Source organism: Girardinichthys multiradiatus, chromosome 18 (assembly GCF_021462225.1).
Source record: "Girardinichthys multiradiatus isolate DD_20200921_A chromosome 18, DD_fGirMul_XY1, whole genome shotgun sequence".
NCBI classification, from domain to species: domain Eukaryota; kingdom Metazoa; phylum Chordata; class Actinopteri; order Cyprinodontiformes; family Goodeidae; genus Girardinichthys; species Girardinichthys multiradiatus.
In genome coordinates, this window is record NC_061810.1 from 39,121,949 (window position 1) to 39,142,480 (window position 20,532).

A 20,532-nucleotide genomic window follows, 5' to 3' on the forward strand; every position below is an offset into this window, starting at 1 on the left:
TTCTGAGGGATTAAATTCAGAACTCTGCAGCCTGCCAGCACATTGTTGTTTTTATATTTGTTGTTTCAACTGCCAGTTAAAGACCTTTATCCAGATGTTCATTACCAGTTTCAGGTTATGAAGGAGTTCTCTTCAAAAAACATTTGTTTGCTTTGTGTGTCTTTCTACAGGGCATACATTTTTCCTCATAACAAAATTAAACGGTCAATTCAATAAAATATAAATATCAAGATTTTCATTTCTAAATCAATTCAGTGTGTCTGATCCAAACTAAAATTGCTTAAATAAATATTTCATTTATTAAACTTAATTTGTATGCAATGCATGTTCCCCAGGAAATGAATTATTCCAACCCTGCATATCTAAATCTTTTGTTAGCTCTGTTGGAGGGATTTCTGACATATATGACCTTCTTTCATAACTCCCTCTAGATTAACATTTTGTTTTTTTACCTGCAACCTCATCAATGTGTAACTACTGAGCACCATTTAGAAAACCTGGATGATCTATTCAGACTTTGTTCAGTGGTTTCACTAATAGATTCTGATTTCCTCTCTTTCTGGGTGGAAAAAGTGTGAGGTTGAAATTTAATTTGTCACAGGAATAGTTTTCCTCCTGGGGTACAGAAGGGAGAAAAAAATCATCACTGTGTTTTGTTAATCATTTGTACTAGATACACACAAATTCATTCATTTTGGCAGGCATGTAGGAATGTTGGTTGGAAACTGAGCTATAAATCACATATAGTCCTTGGCACGATCCATTACTAATGGTGTCTAATTTCAAAGAAAGCTGATGTGAATATTTATCAACACTGTTTTAAATCAACTAAATAAACACGTGCATGTATAATTCAGTTGGACTATACATTTTTCACAGTGACCTGTAATACTTTTAAACATGATGGACTGAAAAAAAAAAAAAAATAAGATTTGGTTTAAAATGTTGAGATTTCAGTTGTGCATAGTTAGGGACTTTTACCTAAGTTTACAAAGTTCTTTTAGGTTAAAGTAAAAAACAAAAAAATGGAAAAAAATAAAACATCTGCATGGTTTATGACAAAGAGGGAAATTAATATACTCTGGTGTCAGAGTGCAGATGAATTACTTATGTTTTGTGGACTTAAATCTACCCCGCACGATTTGGACCACCCATAGTTAGGTGATGAAATGCACGTCACACCAAAGTAAATCACAAAATCTTAAAACTAAATATTTGTTGTTATGGTTTAGTGGAAGAGATTGAAAATGAACTCAGCTCAGTAGTCCCCAGTCCCCCAGGTTTTGAAGCACAGCATCTGCACTTAACACTTCCTATGCTGTCAAAAGATGTTTGGAAAAAAAGAGTTGGGTAACACCAAACAAACATTTCTTGAGCAGCATCAATAGTGGAAATGTAGGCAAATAGGACAGAACTGTGACATATGATAAAAAAAAAATGTGTCTCTGCTTTCTTTTTTAGACATCAAGAATAGAAATATCTAACATTTAAAAAAATAAACAGGACCAGCATGTTGTAATGTCAGAAGAACTGCAATTTGAAGCATATATTCAGAGGTGCATTTCTTTTCCAAAAGCTGTACAAATATGATAAAGAAACAACAGGATAAGAGTGTAAATTTTATTAATTCAATTCAGTTTTATTTATATAGCGCCAATTCACAACACGTCGTCTCAAGGCACTTCACAACAGTCAGGTACAAACATTCCAATTAATCCTAACCATTGAACAGTACAGTCGGAGTTAGTTATTTATTCAAATTGGATAAAAAGTTTTTCTGTCTAAGGAAACCCAGCAGATTGCATCCAGTCAGTGACTTGCAGCATTCCCTCCTCCTGGATGAGCAAGTAGAGACAGTGGACAGTCACTGGCATTGACTTTGCAGCAATCCCTCATACTGAGCATGCATGTAGCGACAGTGGAGAGGAAAAACTCTCTTTTAACAGGAAGAAACATCCAGCAGAACCAGGCTCAGTGTGAGCGGCCATCTGCCACGACTGACTGGGGGAGAGTACAGAGCAGAGACACAAAAAGAACACAGAAGCACTGATCCAGGAGTACTTTCTACGGGAAGGAAAAGTAAATGTTAATGGTTGTAGCTCCTTTAGTCATTTCATCAAGAAAGAAAGAACAGATAAACTCTGAGCCAGTTTACAAGGTTAGAGTCTGAAAGAGAGTTAGGTCAGCTTGAGTTATTGTTTACTTTTATTCTAGTCCTCTGCTTCATTCTCAGTTTGTTTCTATCAGTGTTTGTTTGTTTACTTGTAGTCAGGGTTTCCTTTTGCTTAGGCCTTAGGTTCTTGTTATTCTTCTGTTCCTTCCAGTTCCTCTGTTTCCTTTACCTCTTGGTTATTCTAGATTTCTTATGTTTTGGTTATTTTATCTTAGTCTATTGTTCTGCTTAGGTCTTGGTTTCTCTTTATTGTTTATTTGTTTCACCTGTTCCTTCTGCTCCCCTGCCTCCTTGTCGCACCTGTTCTCAGTTCCCTTGATTACCTGCCTTTGTCTTTCCCCGGGATATTAGTGGGTTTGGTGTCTCTGTTCGTTGCTGGTTCCTTGTGTTTGTCATACCCTGTTCTCAACCCACGTATTTGTGCTGAGTTTTTCCATGTTCCTGCAGAACCTATCTTGTAAGGTTTTGGATCTGGACTTTGTTTGTATCTGCAGTGCCTTGTTTGCTTTCGTTGATAACCTCTGGAAATAAAGCTGAAAACCTTTACAACATATTGCTGCCCAGCTCTTGTCTGCACTTTGGTCTGCCTGCAAACCACATTCTGACAGAAGGAACCAGCCAACGGGACCAAGCAGACAGAGTTCAAGAGCTGAAAAAGTGGATACGACAGCAGGAGGAGGAATTGAGGAAACTGCATGGTGAAGAGGTGGAGATATTACCTTTGCCCTTGTTGCTCCAGGAAATGGAGGAGGCTGGAATCAGCTGTCAAAATAAGGTGAGATCTTTCCATGTAATCCATGCAACATTTAGTAACTGCTCACAGTTAACTCCATAAAAGTTACAATAAATATCCTTATATCCTTATGTGTAATCCATATAATAATTATTAAAACACACAGTTGAAGCAGTGGGGAGTGAAACAAGCATGTTCTCATATTCTGGAGCTGAGAGACTGGAGAGGCCTGTGTGGAGCCACATATTATCTGCCACATGTTATCTGTCTTATCTTTTGCAAAAATATAAACAATTATATCCAAAGAAATGATGTATGATGATTTTACATTCTTTCACATGTACTGAATAAAAATCTTTGATTAACAAGTTAAAAGATGTATGTGGTTAAGAACTGAGAATTAGAGGAAAAACATTAAGGTTTGACATTCTTAATCAGCTATATATGAAAGAAATAAAACATTAATCATTTGTAAAGCATGTATAAAAAGAATGAAGTGATGGTTTTGCAACGGGGTTTTAAGGTAAATGCTGAAAGTTGAAGAATTAAATGTGTAATACTGTGTACAGTTTAAAACTGAGCAGAGTAGGGAAAAAACTGGAGGATGACAATGAGTGATGAGAGCCAGCTGCATGCTAACAGGAGGAAGGGAGGATGCGACTACAGACCAGCGTGGCTATTTTCGGCATCTCCAAGGCTGAGAAACAGAATCAGTAGGTCACAGTGACCATGACTAAAGTATTGAGCAATAATCAAGAAGCTGAGCTGAGTAGGTGGCGCAATAACTAAGAAGCCTAATAAGGGGCTGACCGGTGAAGGCATCAAGCGCTATAAAAACAATGCTGAGAGCAGAAACGGGGTTGTTTCCTCGCAGAAGACCAGCGAACAAGATCAGACGGAGAAAATAAGCTTGGATGGAAAAGGAACAGAGACACAGCCCCACTGATCGACTGCATTAAAAAGAGGATCAACCCGTGTGCCCAGAAAGGACTGTGCCTCAAAATTAAGAATCTGATTTCATCTAAAGCCTTTTTATCCAGACAACAGAAGTGAACTTGATCGGTGAACAGCTGATTACTCTAAGTTTCAGGCTTCTGGAAGTCCTGAATCAACTTCATTTATGTCCCCGGGTTTCCTTCAACTCTTCAGCCTCTGGAAACTACTGTCTTCGGAGACATATAACAACAAAGATCCTGTTTAACCATCAATGCCTGGAGTATCAGTGGCTGCCACTTAAAGGAAGAAAACTGAAGATTAAGTCGTATTCCCTTCAAGAAGCCACTCGTTGTTACCAGAATACTTTTTCTCCATCAGGTGCATCGTTGAGCGTCCGTCTTCAAAGCCTCTTCAAACTCACTAGTTTCAGCATCAAGGAAAGACAGGTTGAGTTGATTGATGCATTTCTATTATTGAAATTATTTTGTGTTGCCGAATTGAAGCTGTTACTGACCCCTGCATAAGCAGTACTAATTAAAGAAAGCATATAAAATTCTAGTTAAATCGTGGACATTCAATTATTTGAGTCACCATATTGTGGGTTTTTCTTTGGTGGTAAAAAGTCTTGTTGCCTGGTTCTAAGATATTTTAGGAGGTTTTTATAGGTTGCCTTAGCCAAGTTTGTTAAAACAGGGCCCTTGGGGCTCGTGCTGAGCTACTAAAAATATCCTAGCACATATACCAAGAGCCAGTTGTAAAATTAGGGAATGAGCAGCCGTGAACAAAAGTGACTGTCGAGGGTGTGGATGACTGCGATAGGCTACTCAGTCGCCCGGACCTCCAGTTGAAAAAGGGCGGGACTTTTGGATGAAGGCTGTCAGAGGCTAGACGAGTCATTTCCCGACACCAGCTTAAACAGAACTTTCAGTAAACCTGCTTGGTAAGATCTTTCAGGTTTAGGGAAGTCTGGACCCGTTAGATGGAGAGCTGGATTGAGCAATCCCTTTAGACATGGGGAAGTAGGAGAGAGGGGTTAGCTCATCGGACAACCAAACAGCCTACAGAAGCCGGTATCTCCAGTTCTCATACCGGGTCGGAAGCGCTCCAGTTTACCTCCGACAGTCTCGGCCACATCCACCTCCTCACGCCGCTGTCATTGCCGTGGTCCCTCCTTGTCACCCACAGCCACAGCAGTTCTTCCGGAGTCATCTACACCTGCAGCAACTCCTGCTGCAACAGAGTTTCCCGCTGGATTCGGTTCCCGACCAGGGCGACATCGTCACTGTAAAACAGTCGCCATTGGGGTATTCCGGATGGGCGCCTCCTACCCGTCCACGACGGGTCCACAAGCCATGGTTTCCTTGCGGTTGTTTTCCCCTAAGTTGGGTGGTGGTCACTCAGCGTCCTCTGCAGTTCTCCAGCGCCGGTGCAGCCTCCAGCCCCAAGTTGGATTCAAGCCGGGTTGGAGGAAATGGAGAGGAAGTTTATGAAGAATCGATGCTGTGGTTATGTTCTTCACTTAATGGATCACCCAGAGGATCTGGACCTGGTGCACTCTGTTCTTCAGGCCGAATTCATCGCGGAGGGATGGCTCGACGCTTCAGCTCCTTTCTGCTGGAGGTCCCTTCGACCCTCTTCTGGTGGCCGTAAAAGCAGCACAGAGCCCCAAGCCTCTGGACTCACAGCATGCAGCTAAGCCTCTGGACTCAAAGCATGCAGCTAAGCCTCTGGACTCACAGCATGCAGCTAAGCCTCTGGACTCACAGCATGCAGCTAAGCCTCTGGACTCACAGCATGCAGCTAAGCCTCTGGACTCACAGCATGCAGCTAAGCCTCTGGACTCACAGCATGCAGCTAAGCCTCTGGACTCACAGCATGCAGCTAAGCCTCTGGACTCACAGCATGCAGCTAAGCCTCTGGACTCACAGCATGCAGCTAAGCCTCTGGACTCACAGCATGCAGCTAAGCCTCTGGACTCACAGCATGCAGCTAAGCCTCTGGACTCACAGCATGCAGCTAAGCCTCTGGACTCACAGCATGCAGCTAAGCCTCTGGACTCACAGCATGCAGCTAAGCCTCTGGACTCACAGCATGCAGCTAAGCCTCTTCGGGGTCTTCAGAGCCACAGCCGGCCTCTTCGGGGTCTTCAGAGCCACAGCCGGCCTCTTCGGGGTCTTCAGAGCCACAGCCGGCCTCTTCGGGGTCTTCAGAGCCACAGCCGGCCTCTTCGGGGTCTTCAGAGCCACAGCCGGCCTCTTCGGGGTCTTCAGAGCCACAGCCGGCCTCTTCGGGGTCTTCAGAGCCACAGCCGGCCTCTTCGGGGTCTTCAGAGCCACAGCCGGCCTCTTCAGGGTCATCTGAACCTCGCCTGATTCCGGTGGAGCCCGTGGTCAGGCTGCCTCCATGTCCTCGTCATGCTCCGGAGGAGCCCATGGGTGGGCTACCTCCATGACCTGGTCAAGAGCACCTGCTTAGTTTCCTCTGGGGGTGCTACTGGAAATACGGACTGACTCTTTGACTTTCACTGACTATGCACCAGACTTTATGCCTGACTATGTGGCACTTGACACACCAGAGCCTGACACACACCATGACACACCAGAGCCTGACACACACCATGACACACCAGAGCCTGACTCCAGTTCCCCAGGGGCCCTGCCTGGGTCCAAGCCTCTGCGGGCCCTGCCTGGGTCCAAGCCTCCGCCGTAGTTCTCGCCACACAGCCGACCACCTAGGACCTCGCTTCATGGGTTCCTCTGGCCTCATCGCCGGCCTCCTAGACACCTGCATCTCTGTCGCCGCCGGTCTTCTAGACGCCTGCATCTTGGCCGCAGATCTCCGAGGCGCCCGCATCCTTGCCGCTGGCTACTTCGCAGCAGGCTTCCTGATCGCCCGCATCTCTGCCGCTGGCTACTTTGCAGCGGGCTTCCTGATCGCCCGCATCTCCGCCGCTGGCTATTTTGCAGCAGGCTTCCTGATCGCCCGCATCTCTGCCGCTGGCTATTTTGCAGCAGGCTTCCTGATCGGGGGGTTATGTCACGGAGTGACATTTTGGACTTTGTTTTATGGTTTCTTATGATGGTTTATATTATCTAGATGTTTCTATTAAGTTTATTAGTTTGTTTTGCTCCCTCTACTGCCTCCTGGTGTTTTGTTGTTCTCCCTCATTAAGTTTCCTTATGGTTGTTTCCTTATTACTTTGTATGGTTCTATTACTGATTAATCTCTGTATTAGGGTTCTTTGTTCTCCTGGATTCGTTAGCTCATCTTTTAATATCTCAGTGTTTATTTATGGTTTGGTATTCTTTTTCACCTTGCACACTTCTTGTTTTTCTAGTCTGTTTTATGTTCCTCCTAGTCTTTATTCCCTTTCTGTGTTCTTATTCTGTTCTGTCTAGCTTAGTTCTTTATGTTTAGTTTCTAGTGTTCCAGTTCTGATTCCTGTTAGGTCAGCTTGAGTTATTGTTTACTTTTATTCTAGTCCTCTGCTTCATTCTCAGTTTGTTTCTATCAGTGTTTGTTTGTTTACTTGTAGTCAGGGTTTCCTTTTGCTTAGGCCTTAGGTTATTGTTATTCTTCTGTTCCTTCCAGTTCCTCTCTTTCCTTTACCTCTTGGTTATACTAGATTTCTTATGTTTTGGTTATTTTATCTTAGTCTATTGTTCTGCTTAGGTCTTGGTTTCTCTTTATTGTTTATTTGTTTCACCTGTTCCTTCTGCTCCCCTGCCTCCATGTTGCACCTGTTCTCAGTTCCCTTGATTACCTGCCTTTGTCTTTCCCCAGTATATTAGCTGGTTTGGTGTCTCGTTGCTGGTTCCTTGTGTTTGTCAAACCCTGTTCTCAACCCACGTATTTGTGCTGAGTTTTTCCATGATCCTGCAGAACTTTTCTTGCAAGGTTTTGGATCTGGACTTTGTTTGTATCTGCAGTGCCTTGTTTGGTTTCGTTGATAACCTCTGGAAATAAAGCTGAAAACCTTTTGCAACATGTTGCTGCCCAGCTCTTGTCTGCACTTTGGTCCGCCCGCAAACCACATTATGACAGAGAGCACATGGAGTTAGTCACAGTAAAAGCTCAGTCAATCGCCATGTCTAAGAGAGAGAAAGGGTTAAACACTAAAAGACAGGGCCATGTGGATCATCGGTAGATGGTGAGCATTAAGTTGTTGCCAGCAGAAGCTCGGACGATTCCCCTCTCTTCCCCTCACAGGTAGACACAGAGCCATGCCAGGTGTAGCTTCTAGGAAGAGAAAAGAGAGAAAGTTAAAAGCTGAAATAACAGCAAATAATGCAAAATTGGAGAGTAGTGTGAGAATGTAGCGAAGAGGGTGAAAGTGGTCATTATGTCCTCCAGCAGCCTAAGCCTATAGCAGAATAACTACACAGATAGTTTCAGTTCAAATTATTTAATTAGACAGCGCTTATTTACAACAATGTCGTCTCAAGGCATCCCACAAAGGGTCCCACTGATGGTCATTGTTATACTAAAAACCACAAGGATTGGGATACCTCCCTCTGTCAGACTGATTATAACCATTGGAAAAGAGAAGGGGTCATACAGGTAGCAGAAATGGAGGGTGTGTTTGCACCTCAACCATAACTGAGCCAGTTTAGGTTAAACCTGACTCCCCCTTACTCCAACCAACAAGGAGGGAGGAAGGCTCCCTCCTTGATAACCTAAGCCACTCTAACTATAAGCTTTATCAAAAAGCAAAGTTTTAAGCCTAGCCTTAAAAGTAGACAGGGTGTCTGCCTCACGGACCAAAACCGGGAGCTGGTTCCACAGGAGAGGAGCCTGATAACTAAAGGATATGCCTCCCATTCTACTTCTAGAGACTCTAGGACAGTAAACCTGCAGTCTGAGAACGAAGTGCCCTGTTAGGAACATATGGAACAATCAGATCTCATATATGATGGAGCTAGATCATTAAGGGCTTTATATGTGAGGAGGAGAATTTTAAATTCTATTCTGGATTTAACAGGGAGCCAATGAAGGGAAGCTAAAATAGGAGAAATATGATCTCTCTTTTTAAATTTCATCAGAACTCTTGCTGCAGCATTTTGAATCAGCTGAAGGCTTTTAAATGCATTTTGTGGACATCCGGATAGTAAAGAATTACAATAGTCCAGCTTTGAAGTAACAAATGCATGGATTAGTTTTTCAGCGTCACTTCTGGATAGGATATTTCTAATTTTGGCAATGTTCTGGAGGTGAAAGAAGGAAATCCTAGAAACCTGTTTAATATGCGATTTAAATGATATGTCCTGGTAAAAAGTAACACCAAGATTTTTTTACTTTATTACCAGAGGTCAATTTAATGCCATCCAAGTTAAGTGATTGACTAAGCAGTTTCTTTTTTAAAGACTCTGGTCCAAAGACAACAGCTTCTGTCTTGTCTGAATTTAGAAGCAAAACATTTTAAGTCATCCAAGTTTTAATATCTTCAAGACATGCTTGTAGTCTATCTAACTGGTTGGGTTCATCAGGATTTATGGAACAAGCAAAGCTGAGTATCATCAGCATAACAGTGAATATTTATCCTATGCTGCCTGATAATTTTACCTGTTGGAAGCATATATATAGTAAAGAGAATTGGCCCAAGTACTGAACCCTGTGGTACTTCACAATTAACCCTGGAGTTTGAAGATGATTTGTCATTTACATGAACAAACTGGAATCTGTCAGACAGATAAGATTTAAACCAGCCTAGCACTGTTCCCCTGATCCCTACAGCATATTCCAGCCTTTTTAAGAGAATATGATGGTCGACTGTATCAAATGCAGCACTGAGATCTAACAGAACCAGTACAGACACAAGTCTATCTGAGGCCATAAGAATATCATTAGTGATTTTCAGCAGAGCTGTTTCAGTGCTATGATGAGCTCTGAAGCCAGACTGAAACTCTACAAACAGGTAATTGCTGTGTAAATGCTCACACATTTGATTAGCAACTATTTTCTCAATAACTTTAGATAAGAATGGAAGATTGGATATAGGTCTGTAATTTTTCAAGTCATCTCGATCAAGCGAAGGTTTCTTAAGTAAAGGTTTAATTACAGCTGACTTAGTACATATCCATTTACTAAAAATAGATTAATCATATCTAAAATGGGGCTGGTAATCAGAGGGAACACTTCCTTAAATAATTTGGTTGGGATTGGGTCTAACATACAAGTTGAAGGTTTAGATGAAGCTAATATTTCTGATATTATGTTATTTCCAATGTTGTCTCAATTGCTGAGGATGAAATAATCATCTTTGTGAGTATGTCAAAGATTTTCTTTTTAATAGAATCAATTTTATTTAAGAAGAACCCCATAAAGTCATGGCTGCTAAGAGCTAAGGGAATGGACGGCTCAACAGAGCTATGACTCTGTGTAAGTTTAGCAACTGTACTAAAGAGAAACCTCGGATTATTCTTGTTCTCTTCTATTAATGATGAGAAATAAGCTGTTCTGGCTTGGCGAAGTATCTTTTTATATAACAGTAGGCTAATTTACCAGATTAAGTAGGAATCCTCTAGGTGTGTAGAGCGCCATTTTCTCTCCAATTTTCTAACATTGTGCTTTAAAGTATGCAGCTCTGAATTAAATCAAGGAGCCTGCCTCCTATGAATGATTACCTTCTTTTTCAAGGGGGCTGCATTGTCTAATACATCACGCAACGATGAAGAAACACTATGAACAAAAGAATCAATTTGTGAAGGGGGAGAAACAGAATTATTGCCCTCCACTGTGCTTTTCAGTGATAATGAGGAAATTAAAAGTGGAACAGATTCTTTAAAGGTTGTTACAGCATCGTCTGATAATGATCTACTATAAGGAAATTTTATTTCAGGTGTGGAGTACTCGGTTAAATTAAACTCAAAGGTTATTAAGAAATGGTCAGACAGGACAGGGTTATAAGAAAATATTGTTATGTCTTTACACTTTACACTTTACACGCCATTCATCAGCACAAGGTCCAGAGAATGAAGACAAAGGTGGGTAGGTTTGTTAATGTTTTGAGCAAAGCCGATTGAGTCTAAGATAGTATTTCATGTTGACACTTTCAGTGTCAACATGAATGTTAAAATCCCCCACTATAATAACTTTATCTGTATTTAACACTAAATCAGATAAAAGGTCTGAAAACTGATCTAAAAATTGAGAGTAAGGGCCTGGTGGACGGTACAAAACAACAAACAGAAGTGGTTTTAGTGCTTTGCAATTTGGATGAGGAAAACTAAGGATTAAATATTCAAAAGAGTTGTAGCTATTGATTGGTCTGGGACTAGTCAATAAATCGGACTGAAAGATGGTTGCTACTCCTCCTCCTCGCCCGGTATTTCGAGGAATGTGAAAATTTAAATAATTAGTAGGAGTTGACTCATTTATAGTAACATAATCCTCTTGCTGCAGCCAGGTTTCTGTGAGGCAAAAATAAATCAATCTGATTGTCAAAAATCAGGTCACTAACTAGCAATGTCTTTGAAGAGAGAGATCTTATGTTCAGTAGGCCACATTTAATAGTTTTATTTTTCTTTTCGGTCTGAGTTGTGTTTATTTTTATGACATTTTCCTGATTTTCTCCTTTTAAATAATTTTTTAATCTATTCAATTTTGGCCGTGGGCGAGACACTGTCTTAATAGGGTAATGGGTGGGTAGCAGTACAGAAGCTGCAGAGAGGAGTATTAAATTATGACCCTGCTTCCTGGTCTGAACCCTGGGTTGTCAGAGTTTTGGAGAACTAATAAATTTGGCCGGATTCCTAGAAAGAAGAGCAGCTCCATCCAAAGTGGGATGGATGCCATCTCTCCGGATCAGACCAGGTTTTCCCCAAAATGTTCGCCAGTTATCAACGTAACCCACATTGTTTTCTGGACACCACCTAGACAGCCAGTGGTTGAATGACAGCATGCGGCTAAACATGTTGTCACTGGTCAGATCGGGGAGGGGAGCAGAGAAAATTACGGAGTCCGACATTGTTTTGACAAACTTACACACCGAAGCAACACTAACTTTGGTGACCTCCGATTGATGTAACCGGGTGTCATTACCACCAGCGTGAATTACAATCTGTAATATTAATATGAAATTAAAACAAATTCTAACCACTTTGCTTAATTCTCTAAAAAAACTTTTAAACTTTCAGTGGCCATTTTAATAGCTTTTCTAGAAAGATTTCCTAGAAATCGACTTTCCCGACTTTTTTAAATATCAGATATCCAAATGTGCATCGTTCTTTTGCAAAATCAATGTTTAATGAATGTGAAATTTCATTTTTCAGCAAATGGGGTCACTTTTAATGATGATGTGTCTTTAACATTTAGTTCAAGATATCCACAAGTACTGTACATCATTCAGTTCAAAATTAGGATTGCAGAGTTCTAACGACTAATTCTTACTCATTACCTCACATTGTTACAAGTCATATTTTTCACTACACCTATTTTATATTAAAATGGTTCTCAAAAGAAAAGAAATGCTTGATTTTCAAGTTTCAAAGAGATGTGGCAAGTGTTTGAAGATTTGAGCTAAGTGAATTGTCGCTAGTTATTTGAAATAATCAAGTCTCAAAGCATTTGTCTTCTTAATAAGTGACACTGCACTTGCACTAGTTTCTTTTTATACTCAATTTATATTACACGTATATGGAATCAGTTTTAATTTTGGATATTTAACATGAAAATTATTAGTAAAGCAGATTCGTAGACCAATGATGAGTTTCAATAAGCATTCAGGAACAGACACCTGGAATACAAATTAATGAGAAATCTGAACTCCTTCTTCTAAGCTGTCTTTTTATGTTGTTGCAGTTTTGTTTAGAATCTTTATAATAAATTATCCTATATATAATTTAGTTTTAACAATTATAAATTTGATTTGCCCTGCGATGGACTGGTGACCTGTCCAGGGTGTACCCTGCCTTTCGCCCATACACTGCTGGAGATAGGCACCAGCTCCCCCGAGACCCACTATGGAATAAGCGGTAGAAAATTACTGACTGACTGACAATTATAAATAAATAAAAATAGCATTATTAAATTTTGATTTTTTTTTTTTCCTTAACTGCTGTACAAGTACATCTCAAAATTTGAATACTGTGTAAAAGTGCAGTATGTTTTTCCAGTCATTTCAGAAAGTGCAAATTATTTTATAGAGATTTATTCTACATAGAGTAAAATATTTCAAGCTTTTATTACTTGTTATTTTGATGGTTCTGGCTTACAGGTAAAGAAAACCAAAAATTCAGTGTCTCAGAAAATTATAATGTCTCATTAGACCAATCAAAAAAGGATGTTTTAAGAACATATTTCAGGCTTCTGAAAAGTATGCCCATTTCTATGCACTCAATACTTGGTTGGGCCTACTCTTGCATGATTTACTGCATCAATGCACCGTGTCATGGAAGCACATGGAGCCATGGTGTAGGAAACCCACGTTTAGGTACGTTTGGCAGTGTGGCCAGACGCCAAGTCCTGCTGGAAAGTAAAAACAACATCCCCAAAACGTTGTCAGCAGAGGGAAGCATGAAGTGCTCTAGACTTTTCTGGTAGATGATTGTGCTGACTGTGGACTCCAGAAAACACAGTGGACAAACACCAGCAGATGGCATGGCCCCCAAACCATCTCTGACTAAAGAAACTACATAGATTCTGTGCCTCTCCATGCTTCCTCCAGACTGTGGGACCTTAATTTCCAAATGAAATGCAGAATTGTAATTGGACCATTGCGCAACAGTCTCGTTACTTTTCTACTTAGGCCAGGTAAGATGCTTCTAACGTTGTCTCTGGTTCAGGAGTGGATTGACACAGGGAATGCAACATTTATAGCCCATGCCAAGTATTCGTCTGTGTGTGGTGCCACTTGATGCACCAACTCCAGCTTCGGTCCACTCCTTGTAAAGCTCCCCCAAATTTTTTAATGGAGTTTTCTTGAAAATCATCTCAAGGCTGTGGTTCTCCCTGTTGCTGCTGTACCTTTTCCTGCCACACTTCTTCCTTCTACTTAATGTTCTGTTAATATGCTTAGATACAGAACTCTGCAAGCAACCAGCTTCTTCATCAATGACCTTATGTGGCGTACCCTCCTTGTGAAGGGTGTCGATGACTGTCTTCTGGACATCTGTCAAGTCAACAGTCGTCCCCATTAGTGACCCAGAGTAAGAGACAGTTTAAAGGCCAAGGAAACCTTTGCAGGTGTTTTAAGTTAATTAGCTGATTTGGGCGTGACATTCATTGTGTCACACCCAATAATTAACTTTTTCACAGTATTCCTACTTTCTGAGAAACTGAACTTTGAGTTCTGTTTATCTGATAGCCACAATCATCAAAATTACAAGAAATAAAGGATTTGAATATATCACTCTATGCATAATGGTATGAGTTTCACTTTCTGACATGATTGGCAAAATATATTGCACTTTTATGCAGTATTCTATTTTTTTAGATGTATGTTAAATACATAATTGGTACATAGTTAGGTCATCTCAAGAGAATCTTTTTATTCTTATATTATATTTTACTAAACAGATTTACATTGCAGACATTTTGAAGTTTAAAACTGAAAAAAACACCATTTAAAATTTTAAGGCAGTTTGCAATTTTAGCTATAAGTAATTACTCACTTATTTCCTCACTTTTCAGGTTCATAAGCTGACATGACGGCTGATTCTCAAATCTTGTAATGGAAGCAATGTCAGCTTTAAACCATAAAGTGAAGCCTGCATTTAATAACAGGTAATTACATTGTCTGGTTGGTACTGTAGGTTGTGTGGCATCCATTTTTCACCATGCAAGAGGCAGAATTGTTATATATAATCCTGCCCCTGCTAAATAACCCAGCACATTTAGTGTTTTGCTCATGTGCACCAGATGAACATCTCTGGCTGACAGACTAATGAGGTTGAGATGGAAACTTTGTGAACCACAGCAATGGAATCGAATTAATGAATTCACATGCAACAGCTGTTAATACTCTCATAAACATGTAAGCAAAAATAGTCTTAACATCTGTCTACATGGGTTATGGTATGTGCTAGGCATGGACAACAATTTAGCAATTGCTCTAACACAGGCAAACATTACTATATAAATTCCTTTGAAATCCAGCAACTAACATCAGGTTGACATCACTCCCCTTAATTTACATCATCCGTATATTACTTCCGTTTATATATATGTTTTTAGATTGTATGATTATTGCCATGATTGCACTTTTTTTAATTTAATAATAAAACCATAGTAATGTAGTGACATTCTAACCATCATAAAGTGCATTACAAATATTTGTATTCCTGAAGAGCCAGACAAAACAAGCCCTGTGCACCTCAGGTAAAAAAAAAAAAAAAAAATCAACATAAAAAGACTGACAACAATCAAATCACATAAAAAAGACTGAAAGAACAAAATATTTTCAACTGGCTTGAAAAAGTGTCCATTCAATCAGCAAAAACTAAGCTCCAGAGGCTAATGATTTTACAGCTTTGGAGCCTGAAAGGCTCTGCCCCCCTTAGTTTTCTGCATTTGAAACATTGTTTTGCATCTTTTGGAGGTGAGGTGGGGGTCTTTGCAGCTTTGCCGCCATCAACAACATCCTGGTATAGTTCTGGCAGGATATTTTACCTCTCTTATTGTCAGAATTGGGAGACCTCATTTAAATGGGTTGGGTTCCTGACATGGACTTGGCTTTTAAGCTTAAATTTTAGATTGAGTTCAGACAAAGGCCATTCCAGAGCTTTAATGTTAGCTCCCTTAATTCATTGCAACACCAGTTTTAAGCCTGTTTGCAATCAATGTTTAGTTGGAAGAACCCATTATGTCCAAGTTTAACCAGCCAGATATAGATTTAAGGTGAAGTTGAAGTTGAAGAATTTCGAGCTACTCATACTTCATTATTTCAAATACTTTGAACGATACTGGCACCATAACAGACCCTCAGTATGATGCTACCACCACCATGGATAACAATTACTACAGTGGTCTTACATTTGAAAGCCTTACAGTCCAAATTGTAATCATGCTTGAAGGTGTTTATTTGGGAACAGCGCTTCTTTCTTGACTACAGGGCATACCTCAGTCCATGTTTATCTTATATTCACTTAGCTGTGGACATGGACACAGGTGTTTCAGAATCATCTAGTTGTGATAGGCTTGGGTCTTGTTGGTTCCTGTGTTGTCCATGACCAGAACCTGACCATTTTCCTTTTATTGAGTGGTAACAGTTTGGGTCAAATAAATTTAACAAAGTTGGGTGTTTGAACAGGAATGCGATTCTAAATCTGGTTTTAGAATGGCTAAATCAGGCTAACATTGAGCTTCTAGAATTGTCCTTACCTCAAGGCTCAAATATCAGGTCAGATTTTCAGCCAGAGTAATCTCATTACCCTGCTGATGGCTACAAAAAGATTGTGACCAATTGTTTATGTATAGAATGGAGGAATACCTTATGTGCTGCACTGCATAAAAGGCTATTCATGCTGACGCATGTATTTACACTTTTGATCTGCTCTATAACAAGGCTTATGTCAGTTTTAATGCCTTACATTATTACAGCAAGGTAGCATTTTCATTTTATTTTAAATTTGTTGCCTAATTATGATAATTTATCTGTTGTTAACAGACAAATAATGATACTAGCATATCTCTAGCAGTACATTACTTAAGTGCAGAGAAAATAATTTAAAATAGGTTTTTCAGGTGATGTAAAAGAAGATACACGATTATTTATTTGCACGTTTACTGGCTGTAGAAAATTCTAATCCTTCATAACATTAGATGAATGGCAGATATGTTTATAAAAATCAAAGTATTTTGGAAAAACAAATACTAAGAACAAACATTGGTTTAACGTGGCCTGTTTTAGAAAAAAAAAAATTTGCTGAAACGGAATCACTCAAATTAAAGTGGAAATTAATAAAATATATAAGGTTTCTAGTAAAATTTCAGAGAATATAAAAAATCCCAAACACTAATTAGAATAAAACAAAATTCAAATATTACTTGTTTTAGATGGATTAGGACTACACTTTTTTAAGCCATACTATACACATAAGTCTACTTTAAGTCTACACAAAAAAAAAATACTCACCTATATAATTAACTCACTGAACATGTCATAGTTAGACCATTGATATTATTTATAATTGTTTATACCTATATAATTAAACACCACTCGAACTACCAGAATTAAGGGGTTTTCCTGAAATGCGATGTATAAACAAAATAAATAATCCTGTCCAAAAAGAAAAACTCAAATTGTGTGACCACCTAAATTGCTGAGAAATATGATATAAAGCAGGTAAAACAACTTGCATTCAACATTAGGCTTACAAAAACCCATTGGAAAATGTTTTCCTATTACATTAGACCAAGTTCAGCTAAAAAGAAAAGGTCAATTAAACAACCACTTGAGGTCACTGTTTTACATTAAGAATAGAGCAATACTGCCTCGTGAAAGCTTGAAGATCATTTGTATTTTTGCATTTATTCAATCTAGTGATTGTTATTACAGTCCAAAATGCCAAGATATATATAAGTTATATACCTGGAGTAGTTAGATTATTTCCATGTCTTTTTTGGCAATTTAATTCAAAAGTCTAATCTTTTTTATCGTAAGATCCACCTTTGTTTTTGCTCAACCTTGTCCCTAAAAGGTTTTGCTATTTCAGGAGTTGTCAATTAAGACTTCCTGGAAAAAACCTTTAAAAGCCTCTTTAACATCATATTGGCTGATTATCAGTGAGAGTACATTGGAGTGCACTTCACAGCTAGAGCCCATTTCAAATCAACTGAGCCAGTGTACAATGCCCACCTGTCTTTTGCCTGTTTGAATTTCTGACGACTCATGATCCTAGCACATCATTTGCACGTGGCCATTGTGCACTTGCACATGTGCAGCTGAGCATGTGTTCTTTTTAGGAGTGAGGCTCGCCTGAACACATATGCAGATAATATTGTGTGATCTTTTTCCACAAGCTTCAGTCTCGACCAATGACGGTTTATGATCCCAACACACCACCCAAAGAATTGCCACACAGACATTCCAGTGGCTGTGTGATGTTCCCCCTTTACTACCACCACACTCATATACACAAACACACACATACCACTAGACCCACTGTTAGGGTCACCCAAAGGGCAACATCCCAATGGAGTGATTCAGGAGGGAGTAAAACAATATAATGAGGAAAAACAAAAAATAAAAGTTCTGGCATGCGTGACTTTTAAAACATATAAGACAGGTTTTAAGTGCCTATTTTTTTGCTAGGAATCTAATTACCATTAGGTTTAAATGACCTCCCTGGTCTGTTACTTTGGAATAAGGCCTCAGCAGTCTACAACATTCAAAGTGCAAAACACTCAGTTGGGCCTCCCAGGAACATGCTGAGGTGTTGTAATGTTAGCTGTGAGGGTAACTTGCGTAGCTACTAATGACGGGGAGGGTGAAAGCACGAGGATGGTGGGTGGTGTGAATTTTCAGTTATCTGCCAAAGTGCTATCAGCCAGTAGGAGCAAAAGGGGATGTTAAACAACATAATGTATGAGATGTGGAAATGTTTTTACACATTGTTACAGTTTTAAGTTGTTAAAAGCATGAATTAAATCTAAAGGTAAGACATTGTAAGGAATTAGAAAAACTTTAAGATAAGCAGCCTGTTGTTGATTTGTCATGGTGGAATTCAATTAACAAACCTGGAAATAACATCAGTTATCTCTCACCTCACCAGCCACCTTATCAGGTATACCTTGCTTTTTAAGAGTTGGACACCCTTTTGCCTTCAGAGCTGCCTTAATTCTTCCTGGCATAGTTTCTACAAGGTGTCAGAAACATTCTTCAGAGATTCACCCAGATTTGTCGGCTACACATCTATGTGGAGGCCACTGGAGTACTGTGAATTCATTGTCAGGTTCAAGACATCTGTTTCAGAGGATACAAGGAACGCTGTGGTGTTTAAATACTAAGACGCCCTAAATTAAGTAAAACAAAGATTGCCCACACCATTATACCACCACCAGATGAATCTGTTGACACAATGAAGAATGGATTTATGCTTTGATGTTGTTTACACCAAATTCTGGCCATACTTTGTGAATGTGGTAGTTGAATTTCAGATTCTCCAACCTATGCAACAATTTATCAATCTGCTATCTAAATTTGGTGAGCCTGTGCAAATTGTAGCCTCGGTTCCTGCAAACAGAAGTGACACCTGGTGTGTGCTTTTGTTGTAACCCATCTACTTCAAATTTTGACATGTTGTGCATTCAGACATGGTATTCTGTACACCTTGCTTGTAAGGAGTGGTTATTTGATGCCTTTATAATGTCACAAACCAGCCTATTCATTCTTGTGTAACATACACAGAGTATTTTCCACACAACTGCTGTTTACTATTTACTTTTCTCCTTTTCAGACAATTCTCTTTGAACCCAAGACAGGATTCTGCAAGAAAGTTCCAGGGGATTAGGTGTTTTATGAACTGCTCAAACCAATCAATCTAACCGCAGCAATCATGCCACATTCAAAGTTGCTTAAATTCAAATCAAGCATGAAAATGAGGAAATGGGATTTCAGCAAGTCATCTTCACATTTAGATTCGTAAGTGCATTGTGTTGCTGCCAAGTGATGTGCCTGAGTTGCTATTGCTGTTAAGAAATTGAACAGGAGTAACTAATAAAGAAGCCGTTTACTGTATAGTCAAGTTTGTATTGGCCCTCACATCTGCTGCACATTTCAAATCCTTCAGATATACTTCACACTTGGCTTTGCACTTTCATAGTTCCAGTTTTACCACTTCTTATACCTACCCTACATTTTAAATATTGCCTCTTAATTCTGACCTACTTCCATTTTTCAGGACATTATCAATTTATTATTGATAATTTGCTTTACCTGCCCATTCATACAACAGAAATAGAAAATCCTCGTCCTTTGGAACATGTACTACATTTGTGTTGAATGCCCGACTCAATAAATTTAAAATTATTACATACTGTTAAGCCTAAAATTTGTCATACCCCTAACAGATTTAGGTTTAAATATTTAATTTATTCTGAGTTAAAAGTTGTTACCACTGATTTAGGGGTAATCAATGTGAATTTTGGTATTTTTCTTTCCCAAAGTGAGCCTCCTTTTACTTTGCTTTTTTACCTTTTCGAGAAATACCTGTCTCATTTCCTCTTGGAAACAAATTTCTTTAATACAATAATCTACATCTGCCATGAATTAAGCATGAATTAATTTTGAGCTTAACTAACATTTGCTTGTAAAATTGTTACATGTATCCCTTGAAAACTGTCAAAAGGTTTGCAGCCTCTAGAATTTACCAAAGGTTCTTACCAAAACATATTTTACAGATTCTTAGGCGCGACTTTTCTAAAGTGTTCCAGTCAAATCTCATTTTACATTTTAGTTTTGACGCTTTCTATAAAGTTTTTCCTTCAGCTTTTGAATAACTAAAATTCCTTTTTTTAAACAGCTTTATACATTTTAAAGGAATAGTTTAGATTTTTTTTTTTTATGTAGATCTGTGAAGTTCTACCTAACAATTCTTATATGAATTGGATTTCATAGCTTGTAAAAGAATGAGGAAATCTATAGCAGAGGAAAGATAAAAACTATTCAGAAGGGCCACATGTTTAGTTAGTTTTAAGGGTTTACATCTTGTACTAAAAATGTTCAAATCTGGGATTGTTTCTTCATGAGATG

The 20,532-nt window shown here is 39.2% G+C and overlaps 1 long non-coding RNA gene across 1 annotated transcript; it reads left to right on the forward strand.

Annotated features, from left to right (window-relative positions):
- The first annotated feature begins 4,226 nt into the window (after positions 1–4,226).
- Positions 4,227–19,769, forward strand: LOC124884563. Its single transcript, XR_007042468.1, has 3 exons — positions 4,227–4,288; positions 14,472–14,564; positions 19,238–19,769. It is a non-coding gene; the product is annotated as an uncharacterized LOC124884563 (long non-coding RNA).
- The last annotated feature ends 763 nt before the right edge of the window (positions 19,770–20,532 follow it).